The sequence below is a fragment of the Humulus lupulus genome, chromosome 3 (assembly GCF_963169125.1).
Source record: "Humulus lupulus chromosome 3, drHumLupu1.1, whole genome shotgun sequence".
NCBI classification, from domain to species: domain Eukaryota; kingdom Viridiplantae; phylum Streptophyta; class Magnoliopsida; order Rosales; family Cannabaceae; genus Humulus; species Humulus lupulus.
The window spans coordinates 120350935-120372974 of record NC_084795.1 but is presented as its reverse complement, the minus strand read 5'-3'; the positions used below and the strand labels follow the sequence as shown (position 1 = coordinate 120372974).

At 36.2% G+C, this 22040-nt stretch overlaps 1 pseudogene; it reads left to right on the top strand.

Annotated features, from left to right (window-relative positions):
- Positions 1-11007: 11007 nt before the first annotated feature.
- On the top strand, positions 11008-21661 carry LOC133824989 (uncharacterized; annotated as a pseudogene).
- Positions 21662-22040: the final 379 nt, after the last annotated feature.

The following is a 22040-nucleotide window of genomic DNA, read 5'->3' as shown; positions in this document are numbered from 1 at the left end:
CATTTACGACCATAGCTTACTGCCCGAGTTGTGATTTTCCCTTCATAGAAATGCTATAGCATTCTCTGGTAGCGAGCTGATCACCTCTGACGGTGCATATTCCCCCATCTGAGGGTAATTTTATTTCTAGGTGGCGGATAGAGGTTATGGCTTCAAATGCCATCAGCGCAGGTAGACCCAAAATCGCATTGTACGCAGTTGGGCAGTCGATTACCATAAACTCAAGTAACTTTGAAACAGTTCGTGAGTTATCTCCCAATGTCACCACCAATTTGATCATCCCGTTGGCAATTGACCCTTCACCGGAAAACCCGTACAGAGTCATTGAGGTCGCCTTTAGGTCAGTTACTGACAACCCCATTCACAGAACTCCCGTTATCTACTAGTGTCCTCGGGAGCCTCCGGTTGGCGAGCTGAACAGTTATGACCAAGGGATCGTTATGTGGGAATTGGACATGGATAGCATCCTCTTCCGTAAAAATGATTGGTTTTTTTTCCAATCATTTTTGTCTCGATAATCGCATTTCTGGGACAAACTCCACTCCGTTATGGGATTTCAATTCGTTAATGTACCTTTTCTAGGCCACGCCGCTCGTGCCTGCCAGATGAGGTCCTCTTGAAATGGTGTCTATATCTCCCCCTACTATCGGAGGAGGGTTGTCCTAATTTTCTTGAGCTCTGGTTTGACTTACTGGAGTTTTGGGGACTGATGGAGGGTTTTTTCCAGCGGGCTGATTAGGGACCACCCGATTTCGGGCGTACTGGGCCAAAGATCTCGATCTAATGAGAGTTTTGATCTCATCCTTCAACTATCAAAAGTCATCAGTGTTATGACCGATATAATTATGGAATCGGCAGAACTTCAAAGAATCTCTCTTTGCCCTCTGGTTCTTCAACGGTTCTGGTTTCCTCCCTAGAAGGCGAGCATAATTTTTCAGGAAGATGTGCTCCCTAGTGTCCATTAGGTCGGTATAAGTAGCATAAATAGGTTTGAATTTCTCCCAAGACTTATTTTTCTTCATTCCGCTCTGGTCGCCCTCACCATTTCCCTTCCTTTTATTATTGCCTCCTTGGTTATTCTGGCTAATGGTTTAAGTTGTAGCTACAATGTCCGTTACCGCTCCAACTGGCTGGAAAGGGAACTGGTTGGTTCCTACGATGGAAGCTTGCACCTCTTCTAGATTAATCCACTCCTGACCTTGGGTCAAGAATTCATCCACACTCTTAACTCCTTTCCTTTGGAGTTCTTACCACAGGTCGCCCCCGATGAGGATTCCTGTCCTCAGTGCCATGAGCTTGGAGTTGTCATCAGCATCCCTAGCTTGTGCAGCAACATTGGCAAACTGATTTATATATGCCTTTAATGTCTCACCAGGTTATTTCTTTACATTGGCCAATGAATCGGTATCAATCCGAGCTGCCTGTGAAGCTCAGAATGCTTTTTTGAACTCGGGGGAAAACTTCTTCCACGAGCTTTATGGAATGTCTCTTGTATTGCTTAAACCATTGCCTGGCTGGCTTGACCAGAGTTGCAGGGAATAAAATACACCTTAGATCGAGTCTGACATTGTGGGCCATCATCATGGTGTTAAACATTCCTAGGTGGTCTGACATGTCCATCTCCACCAAATTTTTACAAGTGTGACATTCTGAAGCCTACCAGATATGTGGCCGCCGTAATATTTGGAGTGAAAGAATCGAGCTCGTCCTCTGAGTCACAATCATCTTTGTCTTTTACAGATAAATGCCTCTTCATTTGCTCTTCCATCAGATTTAGCCTCTCGAGGGTTTGGTCTCTGGTCGCTAGGTTACCTGGGGGCTGTTTGACAGCTCCCATCATACCGTATGCATTTGATGGGTTATTGTCTCTCCAAGCTCGAGCTTGGTTTGGTGGGGCATTCCAATTATCACATACTATGGATGGACCTCCCTCTCATCGAGTATAATTAACATCTTCATTCTGAGTTGGATCCCTTCTCTACGAATTCAGGCGATCATGCAAATTGGGTTGTGACTTGTACCGGGGGCTTTATGATGAACTCAATTGATTTCTTAGGTTTCCCTCGGACCTACCACTACGATGACTTTTGGTTTAGTAACTCCCATTTGCGAAGCTTACAGCTCACGGTTGGGGCTTAGGATCTGGATTTTCAACACATGTCCCTGGGATGTAAGTATTGGCAGATGGGGGAGGATTTCTCCTACTATCTCCATAAGCTGGAATGTCCTGTGTAGGACGAGGTGGCGTCAGATGTCTTATAGGTGACAGGGGATGCCTTATTGGTGAGGAAATCCTTGTTCCATCAGGGAGGACTAAATTAGCTCGCCTATGTTCTACTCCATTGTCTCTAGTTCTTTGCGCCTGACAGTTCGATCGTGATGTAGGAGGGTTTGTTGGGATATTTTTTCTTTGTGAGCCTATCCCAGTGTAAAGAACGCCCTAGACTAATACTTACAAAACATTCGCATAACATAGTTTATAAAAGAATACCATCCATTATTAAAATCTCAGGGGGACTTATTTAAAACCATGCAAGTTGGCGCCACAAGTTTAAAATAAAACATAGGTTTTTATGCAAAGTTCAAAGAAACCAAATAAATTAAATAACAGAGTCCCGCTGATAATTTAGGAAAGTCCCTTAAAAACAAAACATAATTTAAATGGCGTTCTACGTTGATCGTTTTATCGTCCATAGGATTACCCCACGCCATACACCCCATGATGAAAGAACTCCTCACGTCACCATGCGTGCCATAGAGAAATCCTATTTGCTACCTGGAAGGAAAGTAAGTGGGGTGAGCTAAAAGCCCAGTAAGGAAGTACAAACAAATAAGCAAGTAAGAAAACCACAAAAAAACCAAACACTAACATTCATCTAAGACATCATGGTACGTCATAACGTAATCGTAACACATCATCATATCATAACATAATCGTACATATCATCATATCATAACATAATCGTACATATCATCATATCATAACATAATCGTACATATCATCATATCATAACATAACGTAACGTATCATCATATCATAACATAAATGTGACATATCATCATATCACAAACATACAGCATACATGATGAGCATGGAACGCTAGTTGTCCATGTCACCCTATGAGGTAAACAGGAGATCACTGGTCCTTGAATAACCTCGGCGCGTCCGCCCTAGGAGTCACGTCTCAATGTCCTTAGTAACTCATTCGATGTATCTGACATCGTAATCTGTTTGATGTATCTAACATCGTATTCTGTTTGATGTATCTAACATCCATACACATATCACATTCAACATATCATCACATTATGGCATTCATAGCATAAAATCATAGAATCTATCTAACTTCCTTACCTCAGGTCCAAGCTAAGAATTTCACAATCTTTCAACGAGCCTATATCATAATCAAAATAACATTTCTTAGGTTCATAAAATTACTATTTTGCCCTTCCATACAACTCATGTGTGCATGAGCCATGCACTCATGATAACAGTTACACTAAACATGCAATTATCGCCAAAAAGAATAATGCTCGTTCTACCCATTTTACTAACATGATTATTTTATAAAAATCACACAGTTGAATAATAATCATGATTTTGGACGTAAAAGTTGATTTGCATGTAACATGCATACGTGGGAACGTTGCGTAATAAAGACGTTTTCAAAAACGATAATTCTACATTTCTTTTATTATTTTAAAATCAATAGACATATTACACGCTTTATTTTTCTTAAAATTTCTAAGTTGATTAAATTTCTCAAAACAATATTTTATTTTATAAAGTTATTTTATTTTAGCTTAAAAATAAAATATGTGACATCTCCATTAATTAATCTCAAATTACAAAGAATTAACCAAAAAGCTTGGATTTAATTAAAATGCCTATTTTTAATATTTCCCTTTTAAAGATATATTTTATCATTGTGTTACATAAATGATGTGAGAAAATATATTTTAAGTGTGGAAAAATACATTTTGATTTAATTTATTTAAGACTTAGTTTTTAAGTAGAAAAAATCCATATGTGACAATTTAATAACAATTTTTAACCTTTTTAAAACAAACTTTCAGCCACCATTTATTTTATTCAAAAATCACAAATAAATAGAGTCCAAATATTTTTCTCAATCAAAATAAATGAAAAATCATTACTTATCAAAATATGCATTCATACCATTAAAAATATCATTTTTCAATATTACCATAACTTAGGAAAAATAATTTATTCCAAAAACTCACCAAATTCATTTTAGTGAAACTTACTTCAATATTTTATTACAAAAATTCCAGCAACTATTTTTTTATCATTAAAATCACCATATTCCATTTTATAAACTCATATTTTCTCAAAATTCAATAAAAATTCTGTAGGTAATTATTTGAGTAAAATATCATAACATGAGACTTAAAATCCTCTTTTTAATTTCATAAAAATTAACATATTCATCAAGAACATTATTTATGCATGCAACTCATCTTCTTATCAACTTTTACCCAATTATTTACAAAAAAAAACAGCAAGCTTAATTCCTCATAAAACTCAACTTTTGTCTCAAAATTACATAAAATCATACATGTTTAAAATCTCATTATACTCTTATAATATGCATGATTCTAATATTACTAACATATTCACATGAATCCTTTTAAAAACCATTTGTTGCAATTCCATGAAAACCAACAAAACACTATCAATAACAATAACATATAGTAATTTATAAGCACCATATTCACATATGCCTTATATTAACCTAACATGTTTCTATCATTATTTTCATGCATCTTATAATTTAATCATTCAAAATATAACATGCATCTATCAAAATTTCATGGATCAAAATATCAAGATTGCCAATTATCCTCTTACCCATATAACATAGGTCCTAAAACATGGATCTAATATATTGTAAATCACACAACATCACACAAAATATCAAGAACGCCCTTGGGTAAGCCTAGGCCGAAATCACCATACATGCACTCGTAGATTATCATAACTTTTATGCATAGCAAAATCAACATCACAACCCTTTTTAACACAAACCATACTCTCACAATATACAAATCCTATACACCAATCCTACCAAAATCAACCATTAGCATCATTAACAAAACCTCATAGACAACCCACCAAAAACAATGTAAGGGCTAAGAAAAGACCATTACCTCTCTTGATTGTAAAATCAAGAACACAAAAGATCAATACCCAAACTCCACACCCTTGTTCAAGCCACTACAAGAAAAAACAGTATTCATAACACTTAAAAAGTGCTATCTGGGACTATTGATAGCACTTCTGAAAATGCTAACGTAGCCCATGTTATTAAAAGTCCAGTCTTTTCTATAACATTTTTTGAATGTTATGTTCGGTGTTATCTTAAACTATTCAATAACACATTTTTAGGTGCTATAATATTCAAATAATAACATTTAGATAGAGTTTTTGATTATAAATTTGAAGTTTAATCTTGTATTTTTTTCATAACACTTTTCAACTGTTACATTTGATTATTTTGATAACATTTTTAGTTTGTTATATTATATAAACCATAACGATTTTTTACGCTTATAATATGCTTTTAAATCATAACATATAGTAATAAAATTTTAAATTTTATTTTGATAAGTATACTTATATGGTTTTTTTTTTAATTAAAAGATTTTCATTATTGTATTTTGATGAAAATATTCAAAATTAATCATAAAATGTAATTCTCAATAGATTGATAAACCATAAGTATTACATTAAACAATAACTAATTCAAACCATGAATGTGTCTACTTCATGAGATCTTAGTTCTAACTTAAGTTTGAAAGCATAACATAATAAAGTTTTATAATCTTGAACAATTTTTACTTCAAAAATGAAAAATAGAAACATTACAAGATACATAAAAGTAAACCATGCGTGAAACTTGCTCCATCCTTCAATTCATCATCATTTGTGCACTTGTCTTTGTTGCGAGTCCATTTGTTTAGCTACAACAAAATTTAAATAAGTAATGCTTCAACTTAAAGTTATAGTAAACTAAAAGAGTACATAAAAAACGTTAATTACCTAATTATAACTTTATCAGCTGGCCATGCAATTATACTACCTACTGCATCTTCTATAGTAGACATAATTGTTGAAGGCCTCCACAGAAATGCATCATTCTTTCTCACAAGATCTATCCCCACTTTCATAGCATTAGGCCCAAGAGGAACATGATGAACCTCATCCTTTGGGTCACTTGAGATAAAATAACCTTCTGCAACAATTTCTCCAGATCCAATCCAATCTAATATTTTGCATTTTGAGCCAAATGTGTGGTTCTTGACACTCTAATAATATATCAATATAACAAATTCAGCAGCAGTAAATGATTTTATATTGAATATTATATGTTTTAGATTTTATCATTTTCATATAATTAGTATCATAATTACCTGAGTGGAATGAACATAAGAATTTGATTGAACATTGACATTTGATTGCTCCTCGCTCTGAGAAGATGTATTCTATTTACAAGTAAGATAGAAAGACATGAATTCAACATCAAAATTAAAAAAAATACAAAAGTAAAGACTAACCAAAAAATTAAACATGAATCTTAGTTATTATTGCAATTCAGCCACATGAAAATATAGTTTCAGCATCAAAATACTTACTTGATTTTTCATTAAAGAAACAATGAGTTGCTCCATGTGTTGCATTTTGTCGTTCAAATTTTTGCATTGACCTTCTATCTTTATCAAATGGTCATCTCTTTCTGACACAATTTGCAACTTTGACCGAGTAACTCCTCTTCGGAAAGCTCTCAAGTATGAATTTTTTTCAGGACCAAGGACTTTTGTGAGGATATCTTCATTAACACTTGTAGTTGAAGACGTAGCAGGATCTTTCTTATATTCTTCAACCAAATCCTTCAAAAATAAATAGTATCAATAAATGTATTCAAACAAATGAGTAAGTTAAAACTAAAGTCACATGATTTTGAAAGGGCAAGGTGTATACAAAAGCTTCAGCCACTTCTGAATTTACTGGTTCGCCATTTTTCTTCTTATGTGCTTTGGTCCAAACATCAACTCTAGAAGGTGGTGTATTGGTTTCACTATGGTTCATCTATCAAAATAAGAAAATAAATTAAAAAAATATCTAAACCAAATTCTATAATAAAACAACTGTAAATATGTTTGGCTTTACCAACTCATCAATCAATCTTGCATAACCTTTGCGACTACAAGTGTGGGGTAGTTGCTTTGTCCGTATTTTTTTGAATTTCTCGCTTGTAGCCTAAGAATATAAAGTTAATAGAGACATTAAACTATAAATTTTAAACATAAATATATTTGGTTATAAGATGTTAAGAATAAAATACCTTAAACTCAGCACTATTTTTTTCCTTAACAAAACTTTTCCACTCATTCATAGATTTAATATTATCAGGCTTTAGTTTCAATCTTGCTTCTTCATTTGGTGCATTTGTTATTTTAGTAACTAGCCTTGATTTCGAAGCTCTCCAAAGATCTGCCATACTTTTGAATATATAGGTCTTTTGCCAATCTTTGTCAACCTTATATCTTGCCTAGTAAAATTAATAATAGGTTAGTATTAATGTAAATGAATTTCAACAAATTTCATGTTCAATGCATAAAACCTGAGTATATATACCTGAATAGATTTCCATAAGACCTCTTTCATTCCTAGAGGAATCTTCCTCCAATCTTTTATTGTTACTGGTACAATTTCTCTAACAAGTGCACCCAAAAATGAAGACAAAGATATTAATGTTGCACCTATTGGTTGTCCCTTTGAGTTAAACTTAACTTCCAAACGACCATCACTGTCTATTGCAATAGACTTCATTTTACTAGGGCCTCTAGTTCTCTTTTGGGTAATAGGTGCAACAACTTCTTCAGGTAGTTCTTGTTTGTCAGGCAAATTTTCAACAATTGTTTCATTTGGGTTTTCTGGGATTTGTAGGCGTTGTGATTTTGTTGTGGCTGTTGGTGAGATGGCATGGTCATTTGAAGGACTAATTTCTACTTCAACCACTCTTTTAATAGATCCCCTAGTGGCTGTCTTTGAAGCTAAGAATGGAGAAATTAGGTCATTAGTAGGTGGTCTCACTATTTTTTCAAGGGAGTCTATTGGTTGTTCAACCTCAAATAGATTTTTAAGAGATCTCCTTGTCACAGGGGAGATGGGTACTTCTTCTTCATCAGAAGATTCATTTCTTACAATCATTCTACGTGTATTTTTCTTTGGAGACACATCCTTAGTATATCTCTCTTCAACAACCTTATCCATTTCCAAATTTAGTCTAAAGCTCTTCCTCTTTTCATTGAGGAGTTTAACTAAGTTTCCTGTAGGTATGTGTTTTGGCCTCTTTCCTTTTGTAGATGGAGGTGACATATCTTGTACTTGGCAAACTCTTTGACTAGTTTCTGATCAACCGTTTCTATAATTAGTAAGATTTTTTATGAGTTGCAAAAATCATATATAACAACATATTATCAATTATCACAAAAAAAACATATAATAAAAGTCAGAAAGAAAGAAATAAATAGTCATTCTTGGCATCAAAGACATGTTTTCAAGAGTTCTTCGCTAAAAATACACAAATAAGAAACAACAAATTAATGAGCTAAAGTATAAACTGAAATTTCCATTGATTACAACTTTGAATGTCAAGTGCAACATCTTCTACAATTTACAAAAAACACAACAATAATCAAACTAATATACCCTCACAATCATCTCTAACATATTGTTCATCTTCCACTACATTATACAACCTAGATTCAGTAACTTCAGACATTACAGGCATGAATTCTTGCTCATCATAATTTTCCATGTCATAAAAACCTCAAGGGGGTGCCCTAATCACCACATACCAATTGGAAGAATCATGTTCTCTTGAGTAGAAGACTTGTTTAGCTTGTGAGGCTAAAATAAAAGGGTCTCTACCAACAGACCATTGACTTTGGTGTAGATTAACTAAAGTAAGACTATCCTCCACCCTAACACCGTTAGGGACATTTGCCCAATCACATTTGAAAATTGGAATCTGAACTATATAGTAATCTAACAAGATTATCTCCCTTATAACCCCATAGTATGAAACTAAATTAGGAACTTGAGATACATCTTTGGCACTAGATCTACACATAGTTGTAGCTTCAATTGAGACACCACTATTCTGTGTGGACTTCTCAATGTCATGTACATGGAATCTTTGACCATTGATAATATATCCAGTGTAAGAAGATTATTTGATTTTTATTTTTGCTGATTTTTCTACAATGTGATTAAATGTATTTTATTATTGTAATAACAAAGATGCAAAGTATAAAAGGAGTTGTTTTAAGCAGTTATGGATTATGGTTTTAGTTCACCTTAAGATTTTTCAAGTTCACTTTGTATTTAATTGATTGATGACTAAATTTCTATGGTTTCGATTTTCCCCACATGGGTTTCGATTCTACTTTCAAATTTCTATGGTTTTTGAAGTTTATTAGATATACATCAAATAACTAACAGAAAATCAAAAAACATTCTAGCCATATTTATTAACTAACCATCAATCATTATCAATTCAAAATATTCAATCAACACACAAGTTTTCTTCCTTATCTCGCCGCAGCACACAAATTTCTTAGAACCTACTTCACTAATACACACAAGTTCTCAACCTTCCGTTATCACCGCAGCACACAATAATAATAATCTCAGAACCTACTTCACTATGGATGAATATCTAAGATATTCAAACTCCTCTAACATTTGCAAAGTATTTTAACAAAAATAAAAGAAAACATACCTCTTGCAAACTGCTGCAAATAAAGTTCCCTCCAATTCTGAATTTCTGAAAGAGTTAAAGAAATTTAGAAACTTGTGTAGAGAACCCAATAAATCAAAAAGTCATGTCACAATTATGTTCAACCATGTAAGTCATAACTTTGCATGCTAACATATATGCACAGACTGTGAATGTGAGGAGCTTATATAAATTAAAAATATTCCATAAGCAAAATATATAAACTTAAATCATATGATTAGCTGAGTTTGATTTATTATATAATAATACTAAAATTTTAGTTGGGATTTTGCATCCTGGTAATCATTGAAAGCATTGTCAAATCTGCTTCACTAAGAAGAGATTAAACACATTCCTATACCAGTAGATGTAGCTCAATAAGCACAACACTAGATTAAACACATAAAGACCCAGACAAGCCATTAAAGCTGGTTTATAACACAAATACTTTGTGTTATTAAGCCTTTCCTTCGGACCCTCATGGTGACTCTTCTTGAATTTCTTGCTAACCCATGTAAGAAGCAACAAGAATATAACTTAATTGCCCAACACTCATCTCAAAAGTATGATTGTCTTTTTCTTTTTCATATATAGAGTAACGGGTGGTATAGTATGGAGCTTTAGATGAATGAACTTTTTTGGGTGAAATTATACTTGAGTACACCAATTGGGATTTGATGTTCAGAAGCTATGTGTATGTATATATCAAAATTGGGGGCCTAAAATTATGATTAGTTTAAGACCTGGAGTTATGCAATTTCAAGCTTCTTATGTGTGATTTAGCTTGTTGAGCAAGGATTTAGTTTAAACATAATGTTGGGAATTTTATGTTATTTAACAACAAATAATTTGTACTGCAAGAATGCTGATAACTAATTTTAGAATATTCCAAGTTAATAGTTTCTTATGATATATTTTGTTGGAAACTGTTAGTACAATGTTTATTTTTACATAGAATTGTATATTCTCAATGTTCTGATAAGAGGAATACATGTCTAAAAGCTCATTTTGTTATTGGTAAATTAAAAGCTTAAATTAATTTTGCTATAATGAGTCTACATCAATGTTTCTTCAAGGCATAATCAATTTAGCAAAGATAATTTGATTAATTCTTTCTACTGCTTTCTGATACTGAATAACTGAGGACCTCATTTCCATTGACTAGAAAGAGTGAAGAAACAATGGATTGGGCAAGGTCATGGAAAGCAACACTTTTCTTGTTGCTAGAAGATGTTCCATCTCATCTCCGCGAAACAAAATGAAATGTAATGAGCTAGAAAACCCACGAAGGAAAACAGGTTTTAGGAGAAAATGAGCACTTAAATACATTTGTAATTTCTTATTAGTTTTAATATTTTACGTGGATTTTTATTTTTATATTAAAATATTTAAGCAATTATAATTTATTAGTTTAAAAAATCCAACCAAAAAAAAAATACAAATTACCAAATAATAATATTTTTTCATTTGCTAGTAGAAAATAATTTATTAGCTACCAATTTTGAAATATTTTGCCACCAAATTTTATTAGTAAAACAACATTTAATTTATTTTATTAATAAAATTATGTAATTTGATCAAAGATGATGATAATGATCATCAGGAGATATCAAGATTGGCCATTTCAACTTTTCAAGCTAGAGAGGAAGAGATTGAGAGAAGGAAGATGGAGGTCAAGGAAAAGGTTGAGCTTCAGTTAGGCCGAGCTGAATAAGAAACTAAACGCTTAGCTAGGATTTGGGAAGTAAGTTCACTAATCTCTATACATGTCATATAATGAAAATACAATATAATCATATCAAAATGGATCCCAAGTCTTTCACAGATTCTAGCTTTGTTATTTGCTGACTTGTTTGTTTCTCAGCTTTTGTATTTCCTTCAAGAAAAGTCAATTTAGTTCCTCACAGTAATGAAGTCAATTGTGCTTTTGTGGCAACTTTGGTCAAGTCTAGAGATGTTAGAAATATATATATGAGAAATTTTGAACATAATGTTTTTTAAATGGTGGAAATTGGAATGTTAATTATGCAGCAACTAGAAGAAATGCAAGATCCATTGAGGAAGGAAGTTGCAAATGTGAGGAAGAGAATCGACATGGCGAATCGAGAGCTAAAGCCTCTTGGACAGAGCTGCCAGAAAAAGGTGAAACAATATTTGCAAATTAAACTCACCAATCTTAGATTATATGATAATATTCCTTATTTTGAATCAATTCCAGAGATATATGTATATATTTTATAATGTAAATGAATGCTATTTTGTTTGAATTTGCAGGAGAAAGAATATAAAGAAGCATTAGACCTGTTCAATGAGAAAAGCAAAGAAAAGGCTCAGCTTGTCAGCGCATTAAAGGAGGTATATATATATTGTCTATTTTTTAAACTCCATTACTAAAGTTTCCAAAAGAGTCCTTTCTTTGTATGTAAAATTAACCAAAAATATGTTAATGACTACCAATTTTTGAGTAGCTAAAATACTTTTTTATTGTAGTGGCACCAGGTGGAGTTACTAGAGCAGAATCTCAAAACAAGAGAAGCTGCTGCTAACTCAGTTGAGATGAAAACAGCCATGTCCTTGGAGTCAGAGAAAGCAAGCTTTCTCCAAACGATAGGAGAGAAGGATAAGATCCTAGAGCAGCTCCAGAAAGAAGTTGAATGGCTGGAGCAAGTTTTTCTCTCAAGAATTGTAGCAGAAAGAACAAATTGCTGAACTTGAGGATGACATCCATAATGTAAAGCAGAAACTGGAACTGCAGCAAAACTCCATGTGTGTTTTGAAGAGGCAAGCAGTTGAAGTTGAAGCAGAATTGGAGGCAAAAGAGTTGGAAATGAAGAATATGGGGTTTCAATTCTAGACAAAGCTGAAAGAGTCAGATGCTTTGATTGATGAGCTCAAGAGTGAGAGAAGAAACTTACTTGAAGATGTCACTAAGTTATCATCAGAAAGAGAAAACTTGTTGGGATTGGTTGAGGGGTTGAGTGACAAGATTAGTGAGATCTCCAGTTCAGACAAACAACTAATGGATCTGTTACAGACAACAATGCCCTCTACTGAGGATGAACACTCTAGCTATCTGAGTGAGAATGTGAATAGTCCCATTCCAGTGAAGAAACTTGAAGCAAATTCTGACATAAGATCCCCATTTAGAGAAATCAACAACTAGAAATATCTATCTTGCTCATGGATAAAGTTGAGTAATTTCAGTTTAAACCAAATATACTTACAGATTCAATACTACTCGATGAATAACTAGGGGCTTGAAATTGTAAACACTTGAACTTTCAGGCATTTCAAAATGGTTCAACTCTATTGTCATAAACTTCCATGCACTAGTCTATGTATCTCATAGATTTCTCTCATGTAATTTGTTCATCTCCACAAGCTTATCATTTATTCTTCCCTTAAAGCATCAAAGCTGATATCATCGGCAAAAAAATATTCAAGAGCTTGCTGAACTAAGAACTAAACAGAGTTCTAAAGAAATTTAAGAATTTAAAAAAAATTATATACTTGAGTTGCCTTTTTATCCATATAACGTCCAACTTTAGGCTGAAAATTGCCTCAAGCAAGCGTTCACACAAAAGAAGATAAAAAAAGGTTATAGGAGCTATCAAATCAAATAAATAAGCACATAAAACTAACAAGATTAAGTATATTTGGGTTTGTCAAGGTGCTGTTATCAACTCAAATAAGAGGATTTTTTAGGGCTGATAACAATTTAATTTTTATGGCATTGTTGTACTGATTGATTTTTTGCTATATGGTTATACCCTCTTATTTGAGGAGTTTTCTAATGAGTTCTCAGGGAGTCATATATAAATTAATCTTTTGTTTGTCTTATGGCCTTTTTTTTCTTAGAAAGAATGTGAGGAAATTTTCTTTATTATGATTTGGTGTCAAAATTTGTGAGTTCCTATTGTTTTAAATTAATCTACTTGACTTTTCGTCTATTAATAAAGATTCTACAATTTGTTAATAGTTTCGTTTCTGAATTTGTTGTGTCAATGGATAATTTTCTACAATAGCTGCCCATAAATGATTGTGATCCTAAAGAACAATAGAGACTGTCTTTATGATTCATTTTACTTTTGAAAAAAATAACAAACACATTGTTCATGTTGTTTACAATGAAATACAAGACTAATATGATGCTTTGATTTAATCAATACAGTGTGATATGTAGAAGTTTATATATATATTGACTATTTTCCCTTAAATGATATCAGTTTTCTTTAAAGTTTGTTTACTTGGCAATGGGGCTGCTGCTCTAGTATTTCCCTTAAAAATATTCAAGAGCTTGCTGAACTAAGAACTAAACAGAGTTCTAAAGAAATTTAAGAATTTAAAAAAAATTATATACTTGTAGCTCTAGAGGAACTAACCAGCAAATGAGAGAAGTCAAGTTCCTTGTGTGTCACTGAAAACTCAATATCGAAAGGTGCAATCTGGGGATGGGCAAAAAAAAATTTTGAAGAATGAGATAAGGTGATTAGTGGAACATCCACCACAAAAACAGGGTAAACATGGATCACCTGAAATAATGAGTTTTACTCTCACCTTAGAAATGGAAAGCTTCGTCAGGCAGAGACTTCGGTGAGGGTGGAGAGACTTCGGTGAGGGCGGAGGCAGAGATGAGTTGAGGGCGGTGAGTCTTCGTGAGGGCGGAGAGGGCTTCGTGAGTGAGAGAAAGGCTGAGAGAGAGGCTGAGAGAGGGCTTCGAAGGCTGAGAGAGAGGCTGAGAGAGGGCTTCGAAGGCTGAGAGAGAGGGAATTTTGGCATAAATTCATTTTGCCGCCGGGATTTTAGTCATATGGCGCCAAAAAATTTTAATCCCCACTATTCATCAGCCGTGTTAATTTTAATCCCCCATTAATAATAGCATTTTTAAAAATATGCTATACTTTAATGTAATATATACTCAATATTGTTGTAGTGAGCCTAGGGTTTTTATTGGAAAACCACCATGAGGAGATGAAAGAACCCAAACACACACAAGAAAATAAAACAAGTCAATGACATATATCAATAAAAAGAGATTATACAAATGAGAATAACAAGAGGACATACTCTAAGAGGGGTTCCTCTTCACCTTCTTCTTCCTTCTTCCTTTCTTTCTTTCTTCCTCTCTCTCTCTCTCTCTAGGTCACGGCAGCCACCCAAGAGCAATGGCTCTTCTCTCCTTTCATATCCCCTTTATCAAAATCCTCCCATAAAGTATCCCCTAACACAATAAGGTAAGTTTCCATTTCCCATTTATTTTCTCTTAATTTCTCTTTATTTAAAAAGATATAAAGGAATAAAAATGATCATGCCTATCCCCAAAATAATTATTATCTTCAATTTTTTATTTTGATCACTTTAAGGAAATCATTCCTTTCCCACTAGGTCACACGCCCAAGCCCTCTTCTTCCCTTCCTTTTTTTTTCTCTTTTTTTTTTAAATAAATTAACTCAAATAAAATCTAAAATAAGGAAACATAAAATGTGTAGAAAATCTACACATGTGCACCATGCTACCATGCACTAGCACACACTAAATCACTAGGGTGCATTGCTATCTATCATGCACCTTAGTGCATTCCACCATAGCTCACATAATCACCTCAATTGTCACACTTAATTAAAATGTAACACTAATAGTAAAATAACATGTTACACAATTATTCACTTATTAAATTAATTAACCAAACAATTCTAACAATTAAATAAAATAATAAACAATCAAATAAAACAAATAATCAACCAAATAAAATAACAACACTTAAATAAAACAATTCATCACACTTAACATTTAAATCAAATAAATCACAAAAATTTAAATAATCTAAAAAAAAAAATTTGGTGCACTACACCCAGTCCCTCCTCGTGGATTTCCAGGGGCATTTCTAGGGACCTGTGAAGGAGGCACCGAACTTGGGGTTATGGTTCTCACCGACCAACTGATATGTTGATGTCTCCTATGAGGGCCATTGGGTTGAGCATTCTGGCGATCACGCCCTGTAGGTATAGAACTTAGGGTGGCAGTCATGATTGATCAACTTTGTTTGGATCAATTATTCTTGTGGGACTTGTGAGACCCACTTTGCCTCTTTCTGACATTAACGTCGGTTGCAAGAGGGGGTAACTGAGCCAACACTTCCTCAATCTGCTTGTTTGCCTTAGCAAGATGGCTTCTTAATTGCATGTTCTCCAATTTGATGATAGTTAGGTAGTCTGGATTTGGATTGGGTGGCAATGATGCCGAAATCCATGTGTTGCCATGACACGCCAGTTCTTTTCCCGGACGCTGCTAGATCTCAGGGCCATGTTCATCAAAACAGCGGTATGATGGGCCTCCTGCCCACCAGGCTGTTCTATCTCATTATCGTACATTGAGCGAGTGAGCATCATGATAAGAATCGACTGGGATCTTGATGAAGCACTAATTTCTCTCTCAATGAAAGCAGCAAACTGTTGACGCAGTTTTTCGCCAACAGTGTATTAAGAAATAATGAGATAGAAAAGTGATTAATAAACCGTAATGAAAATTAGATGAATTCACTAAAGAACACAGAATTTTTACGTGGTTCAGTTGTTAAAATCGACCTAGTCCATGAGTCTATATTATTGTTGTTTCACTCTCTCTATTTTGGCAGAGTTTCGGTATTACGGAATAATGGTCCCCTTTCCTGTCCAATATTCCCAGTATTTATAAGGGAATTTCATTGACAAGTTTGGGTAACCGCGTGAGTCAATCATGCATTTACATAATTATTACATTTAATAAAAATAATTCCCATTTATATTGGGATATGATTTGATCACAAGGTATATGTACTCCTAATATATGGGATATAAAATATGATAGCCTGGTCATAAATATACGTATAAAGGGATCCCGAGTCTCTGGGGATCCGCGGGTATGCAATATACTAGAACTACCACGAGCTTGATATCTCCTCAAAGCTCGTGCTTCGATAGCTGTTTTAATATTCTGAGCTCACGCTTCACGGTCTTCGTATCCCTAGCTCGAGTTAAACCCAGGATGCCTAACACCATGCGTGACCACATGAAACTAAAGTTGTCCATGTGGATAATAAGCAGATATCGTTCCCATGGTTATTTCTCCGTATATTTATTTTATAGCTGCACCCAAACTAAGTGAATGAACTCAGGCTAAAATTAGGGTACACCACTTGTATATTTAGGTGGTGACCTGAACCCCACTGGATACACTAATTCTGATTTTCAATCAGACAAAGATAGTCAGAAATCAACTTCTAGATTAGTATTCACACTTGGTTGAGGAGTTGTGGTCTAGCGTAGTATTAAACAAACCAGTATCGCAGATTCTATCATGGAAGTCGAGCACATAACGACTTGTCAGCAGCTAAGGAGGTTGTGTAGCTAAAGAAGTTATATTCCGTTATGGAAAATTTTCCAGATATGAATAATCCACTTGTCCTATACTCTGAAAACAACGCGGTAGTAACTAACTTGAAGGAACCGAGAAGTCAGAAAAAGAGAAAGCATGTTGAAAGGAAATACCACTTGATCAGGGATATTTTTCACAGAGGAGATGTAGCAGTTATGAAGATAGCTTTGGAACATAACCTTGTCGATCCTTTTACTAAAATTTGTCTACCAAGTCTTTTAAAGATCATGTTAGCAATATGGGTTTGAGGGAGATACCTCATTTGATTTAGACCAAGTGGAAGATTATTAGGATTAGTCCCCTTTAAAGCATATGTTTTGAACAATGTTTTATGAAATAAATAATTCAAATGAATTTTTGCATATATTGTATGTTTATTATTATTACTATAATAATATTATATGAATATCAAAAAAATCCCAAATACGTTATTGTGACTACAATCTTGTATTGGTACGAGAAGATTAAGATTGTAGGGAACGAATTTAAATAGTTCACAGTAAATAAAAGTTATAAGGAATCTTTGGATTAAATAGTGTAAGTACAATTCATTAGTATTATGAATACATGTAATCTTGATCCGGATTACTGATATAGTAGGTGTTGACCCACGATTTAGCCAACTGACACGGAGTCAAAATATGAATGATATAGACGAATGTATAGAGAATAACGTAATGACAAAAGTAAAGAAAACACAGTGATTTATAGTGGTTCGGCCCCAGGATCTGGAAATGACCTACGTCCACTTAGAATGATATTGATATGGAATCAAAAGTGTGATCAGAGAACTTGGGTTCAATGAGTTTCAACACTTCTGACAAACAATACAAGATTACTAGAAGAAATTCTATAATCTCTATGATTCAGAAGCTCAAAAAATCAAAAGTCCCTTCCCTTGAGCTATCTCTTGCTATTTATAGGCTCATGGAGGGTTACAAAATATTGTTACAGATATTATCCCATGAATAATGGGATATCCAGAAGATTGCATGAGATAAATTCGGGATTCACAAAGATCTTCCCATAATTGTTGCCTTGTCTGCGGAACTACCGACCAGACTGGTCGTGGGTAAGACAGGCTTGTCCTGCTTCTGCTGTGTCTCCTGGTCGATACTCTAGCAGACGCTTTCCAGGTATTAGCCACGTGTCAAGAGATTATCCGCCATGTCACAAATGCTAATTTATTGGATAACATTTGCCCCCCAAAGTTTATTTACTACGAACAGTAAATAAACTTTGAATGAACGACTCTTCGGTAACCCCTCCTGACGTGTCAGAACCCTTCGTGTGTTCTTGAAAAAAGCAACCCACTTCTGTCTAATCATGCCTTTTCAGTTCCCCAGAAATGATTTCGACGGCCATCACGTTCCCCCATACTTCGAAAAAGGAAAATTAATGATTACACCTTTTTAGTATCAGAGACAAACTTATATAAGACCATCATAGCCACTTCTTTTCTTTTCACACACGCCATTATTCTGCCAAAAACCCTAAAAACCATAGCTTTAAACTTCTCCGGCGAACGTTCTCTTGCGCCTTTCACGACTCAAACGGTGGGCTCCTTAATCTCCGAAGACCTCTCTTCCACCTTCACGACCACTATTCTTGGTAAGTTCCTGAAACCCCATTCTTCTAATTTCTCGTGGTGCATGCTTTGTATGGCGTACTGTTTAAGTCTCTCGGCTTCTGGTTTTAGGTGCTTGTAGATAGAATGTTTTGTAGGCAGAGTAGGTTTACGAGTTAGTTTGAAACCCAGGATCATGCCTTTTAGGACGTAAAACCGAAGTAACATTTCGATTTTTAAGCTAGTTGAAAAAAAAAAAATTTCCCGCCCCAAGTGGAGTTGAAAAAGCTTTTCAGGAAAACTTTTCACTTTCACCCTTTAATCCATTTTTCAAACTGTTCGCATAAAAAGATTTAGTTTCTTGTTAGAATGCTGTTGTATAAAGGCTTAACTTTTATACTCGACCAGCGTTATTCTAAAGAAAAACCTTCTAAAGCTCTATAACCTCACCTCCCCATTCTTCTGTTTGCAGATTTTAATGCCAGATTTGTGGGGAGGTGAGAGACCCATCGACGAAGACCTCCTCGCCCAGCTGCTCGAGGGTGAAGAACAACCAGTTGATCGTATCCATCAGATACCTTTCTCGCAATCCTCTTCCAGACCACATCCTTCCCCTCCAATGGCCCGCTCCAAGTCTTCTGGCAAGAAGAGGCCCGAGTCTGAAAGTAACACTACTCCCCCTGCCCAGCCTGATTCGCAGGTTAGGGCTCCCTCGACCAGTGGTCGAGAAAATCTTGTTCCTGATCCTAATATCCAAACTAGGGCTCGCCCTCGTCATCGGAATCCGCCTAATGTTGAGTGGTATACTCCCCCAGCCAGTTCAGTAACCATCCGAATGGTTGCTAACTGCTTCAGGAAATTCCCCCTTACGGGGGTAACCATTACACGTCCCACCGCGGACCAGAGGGCTAACCGTCCAGGAGGGGCGAACAGCGCCTGGTCCCGGTATCACATTGAGGCGGGAGCTTATCTCCCTCTTCATCCTTTCTTTGTAGGGGTGGCCAATTATTTCGGCGTCGCTCCCTTTCAAATAACTCCCAACGGATATAGGATGCTGGCCGCACTCTATGTTCTGTACAAACTTAACAAATGGCCAGAACCTTCACCCCACGAGGTCAACTATCTTTTTGACCTCAAGTCCAACCCTCAGCACAACGGGACGGGCTTTTTCCACTTCTTCCACCAGGAAACCAGCCGGACGTTCTTGAGTGGTACAACCCATATATCAAACGTGGGGCATTATAACAAGGAGTACTTCTTTACTCCGGACATAACCAGTGACAACTTGGCCTTTGCGAGAGGAGGTATAAACTGGTCTTTGTATTGGTCGACACTTTAACATAGAGTATTTCCTTTTATTTTCTCTCAAACTTGATCTGTTTTTCAGGCCCTTGGTTACGTCCGACCCCAACACCAAGCATGGTGTCGAGGTCTAACACTCTAGCCAGGATGTCTGATGCAGCAAAATGTGTCAAGACCCTGACACTCGAAAAGAACTTGAGGTCGTCTGGCCTCCTGGCTCCTCGCCATGAAAATAGAGGGCCTGTGGTGGGCGATGCCACTGCCGAGGGGGTTCCCGAGCAGCAACCTCCTGTGCCTCCTCCTAGGAGGAGGCCAACAAGAGTTACGATCAGGGAACCCACGGGTAGCCCTTCTGCCGAAAGGCCTTCTGCTCCCCAAGGCAAGGGGAAAGAAAAGGCCACAGAGCCTGTTGTTGACTTAGGAGAGTCTTCTGATGACAATGGTAACGTTATTTCGCTTTTAAATGGTTTGTCAATTCCCTGTCATATGTTTGATGGGGATGGTAACTTTACATATGCTCCCAATCTAGGGCCAGACTTCTTCATGCCAGAAAATGAGTATATGATTAATAGAGTCAATAGTGTAGCGACCAGTAGTTGTTGCTCGGGTATTTACTTTGTTATCTTCTTTCTGTTGTATTACTTACTTTCACCTTTCTCTTTCCTTATTAACCTCTTGTGTTTACTTTCATGCAGATATGTCGACTCCCAACATCTTCGACATGTATCAGGCCGAGGAAGAAGAAGAAACCCCCCAACTCACACGGAAGCCAAAAAAGAAAACTGGTGAATCCAGTCGGGGCCCTCCAGCCAAGAAAAGTCGACCAGAAGACCCTCCTCAGGGCACACCAACTGGGAAAAGTCCTGCGCCAACTGGGCGAACTCCTACTCCTCCTCCAGCTCTTCTGAGCAGCAAACTACTCCTGTTCGGCCGAATCCTCCAGCTGCGCCTGCCAGGGAGCATCTTTCTCATGAAGAGGCTCATGGGGCCAGAATTATGAGCCGTGCCATCCGATCCGCCCGGGACCGCCTCAATCGCATTGGTAAAGGCGAGCATGTTAGGGCCGCAATGGTCCAAGCTGAAGAGCTGCCAGTCGACCAGATCATGAACAGGGCTTTGAACGAAATCTCCAACGTAAGTGCTTCTTTATTCTTTGAGTCTTTAGTTTTTTAGTCCTCGTGATAAGTTCTGACTCCTTTTTCTTTGTGCACAGGCCTTACTTTCTACCATTACTGCCCGTACCCGAGCCCAGGCTTACCTCGAGCAGGTCGAGGCAAAAGCCATCGAGAGGTTCCAGGTGAAAGCGGCCGAGGAGCTCTCGGCTGCTAAGGCTAAGCATGCTAAGGAGTTGGAGGCGGTGATCCAAGAGAGGGATGCAGCGGTGACTAAGCTGTCCGAGGCTGAAGCTGCGAAGGAAGCAGCGGTCAAGTTTAGGCAAGAGTACCGGGAGTTCAACAAAACCCATCTCCGCGAAATCAAGCATCTGGGGGAGGTACTCAAGACCAAGGATAAGGCTATTCTCTCCCTTGAGGGCAAAGTGAAGCAGTTGGAGCTTGAAAACTCCAAGAATCTGGAAAAGTATAAGAGGACAACACTCCGATGTTTCTACAATTTCTGGAAACACAATCAGGGTGCTGACTTTAGCTACCTTTCAGAGGAAGTCAGAACTGCGGAGCTGGCCCGATGTGCTGCCCAACTGGCCAAGGAGGAAGCAAGAGCCGCGACCCCTGCCACTCCAAGCATTGCTGGTTTGGAAGAAGAAGATGCTGTTGAGGACGTGACTAACCAGGATGCTGCTCAGGACCCTCCAGCCCCGAATGCCTCTTGAATTCTTATTTGTTTTTTCTTCTTTTTTGGATATACGACCCAAGGGTCGTGGTGTAAAGATAGTAGTTTCTTTTTTAAACTTTGCTGCACGGGCAGCAAATCTTTTTACTTTGAACAGTTAT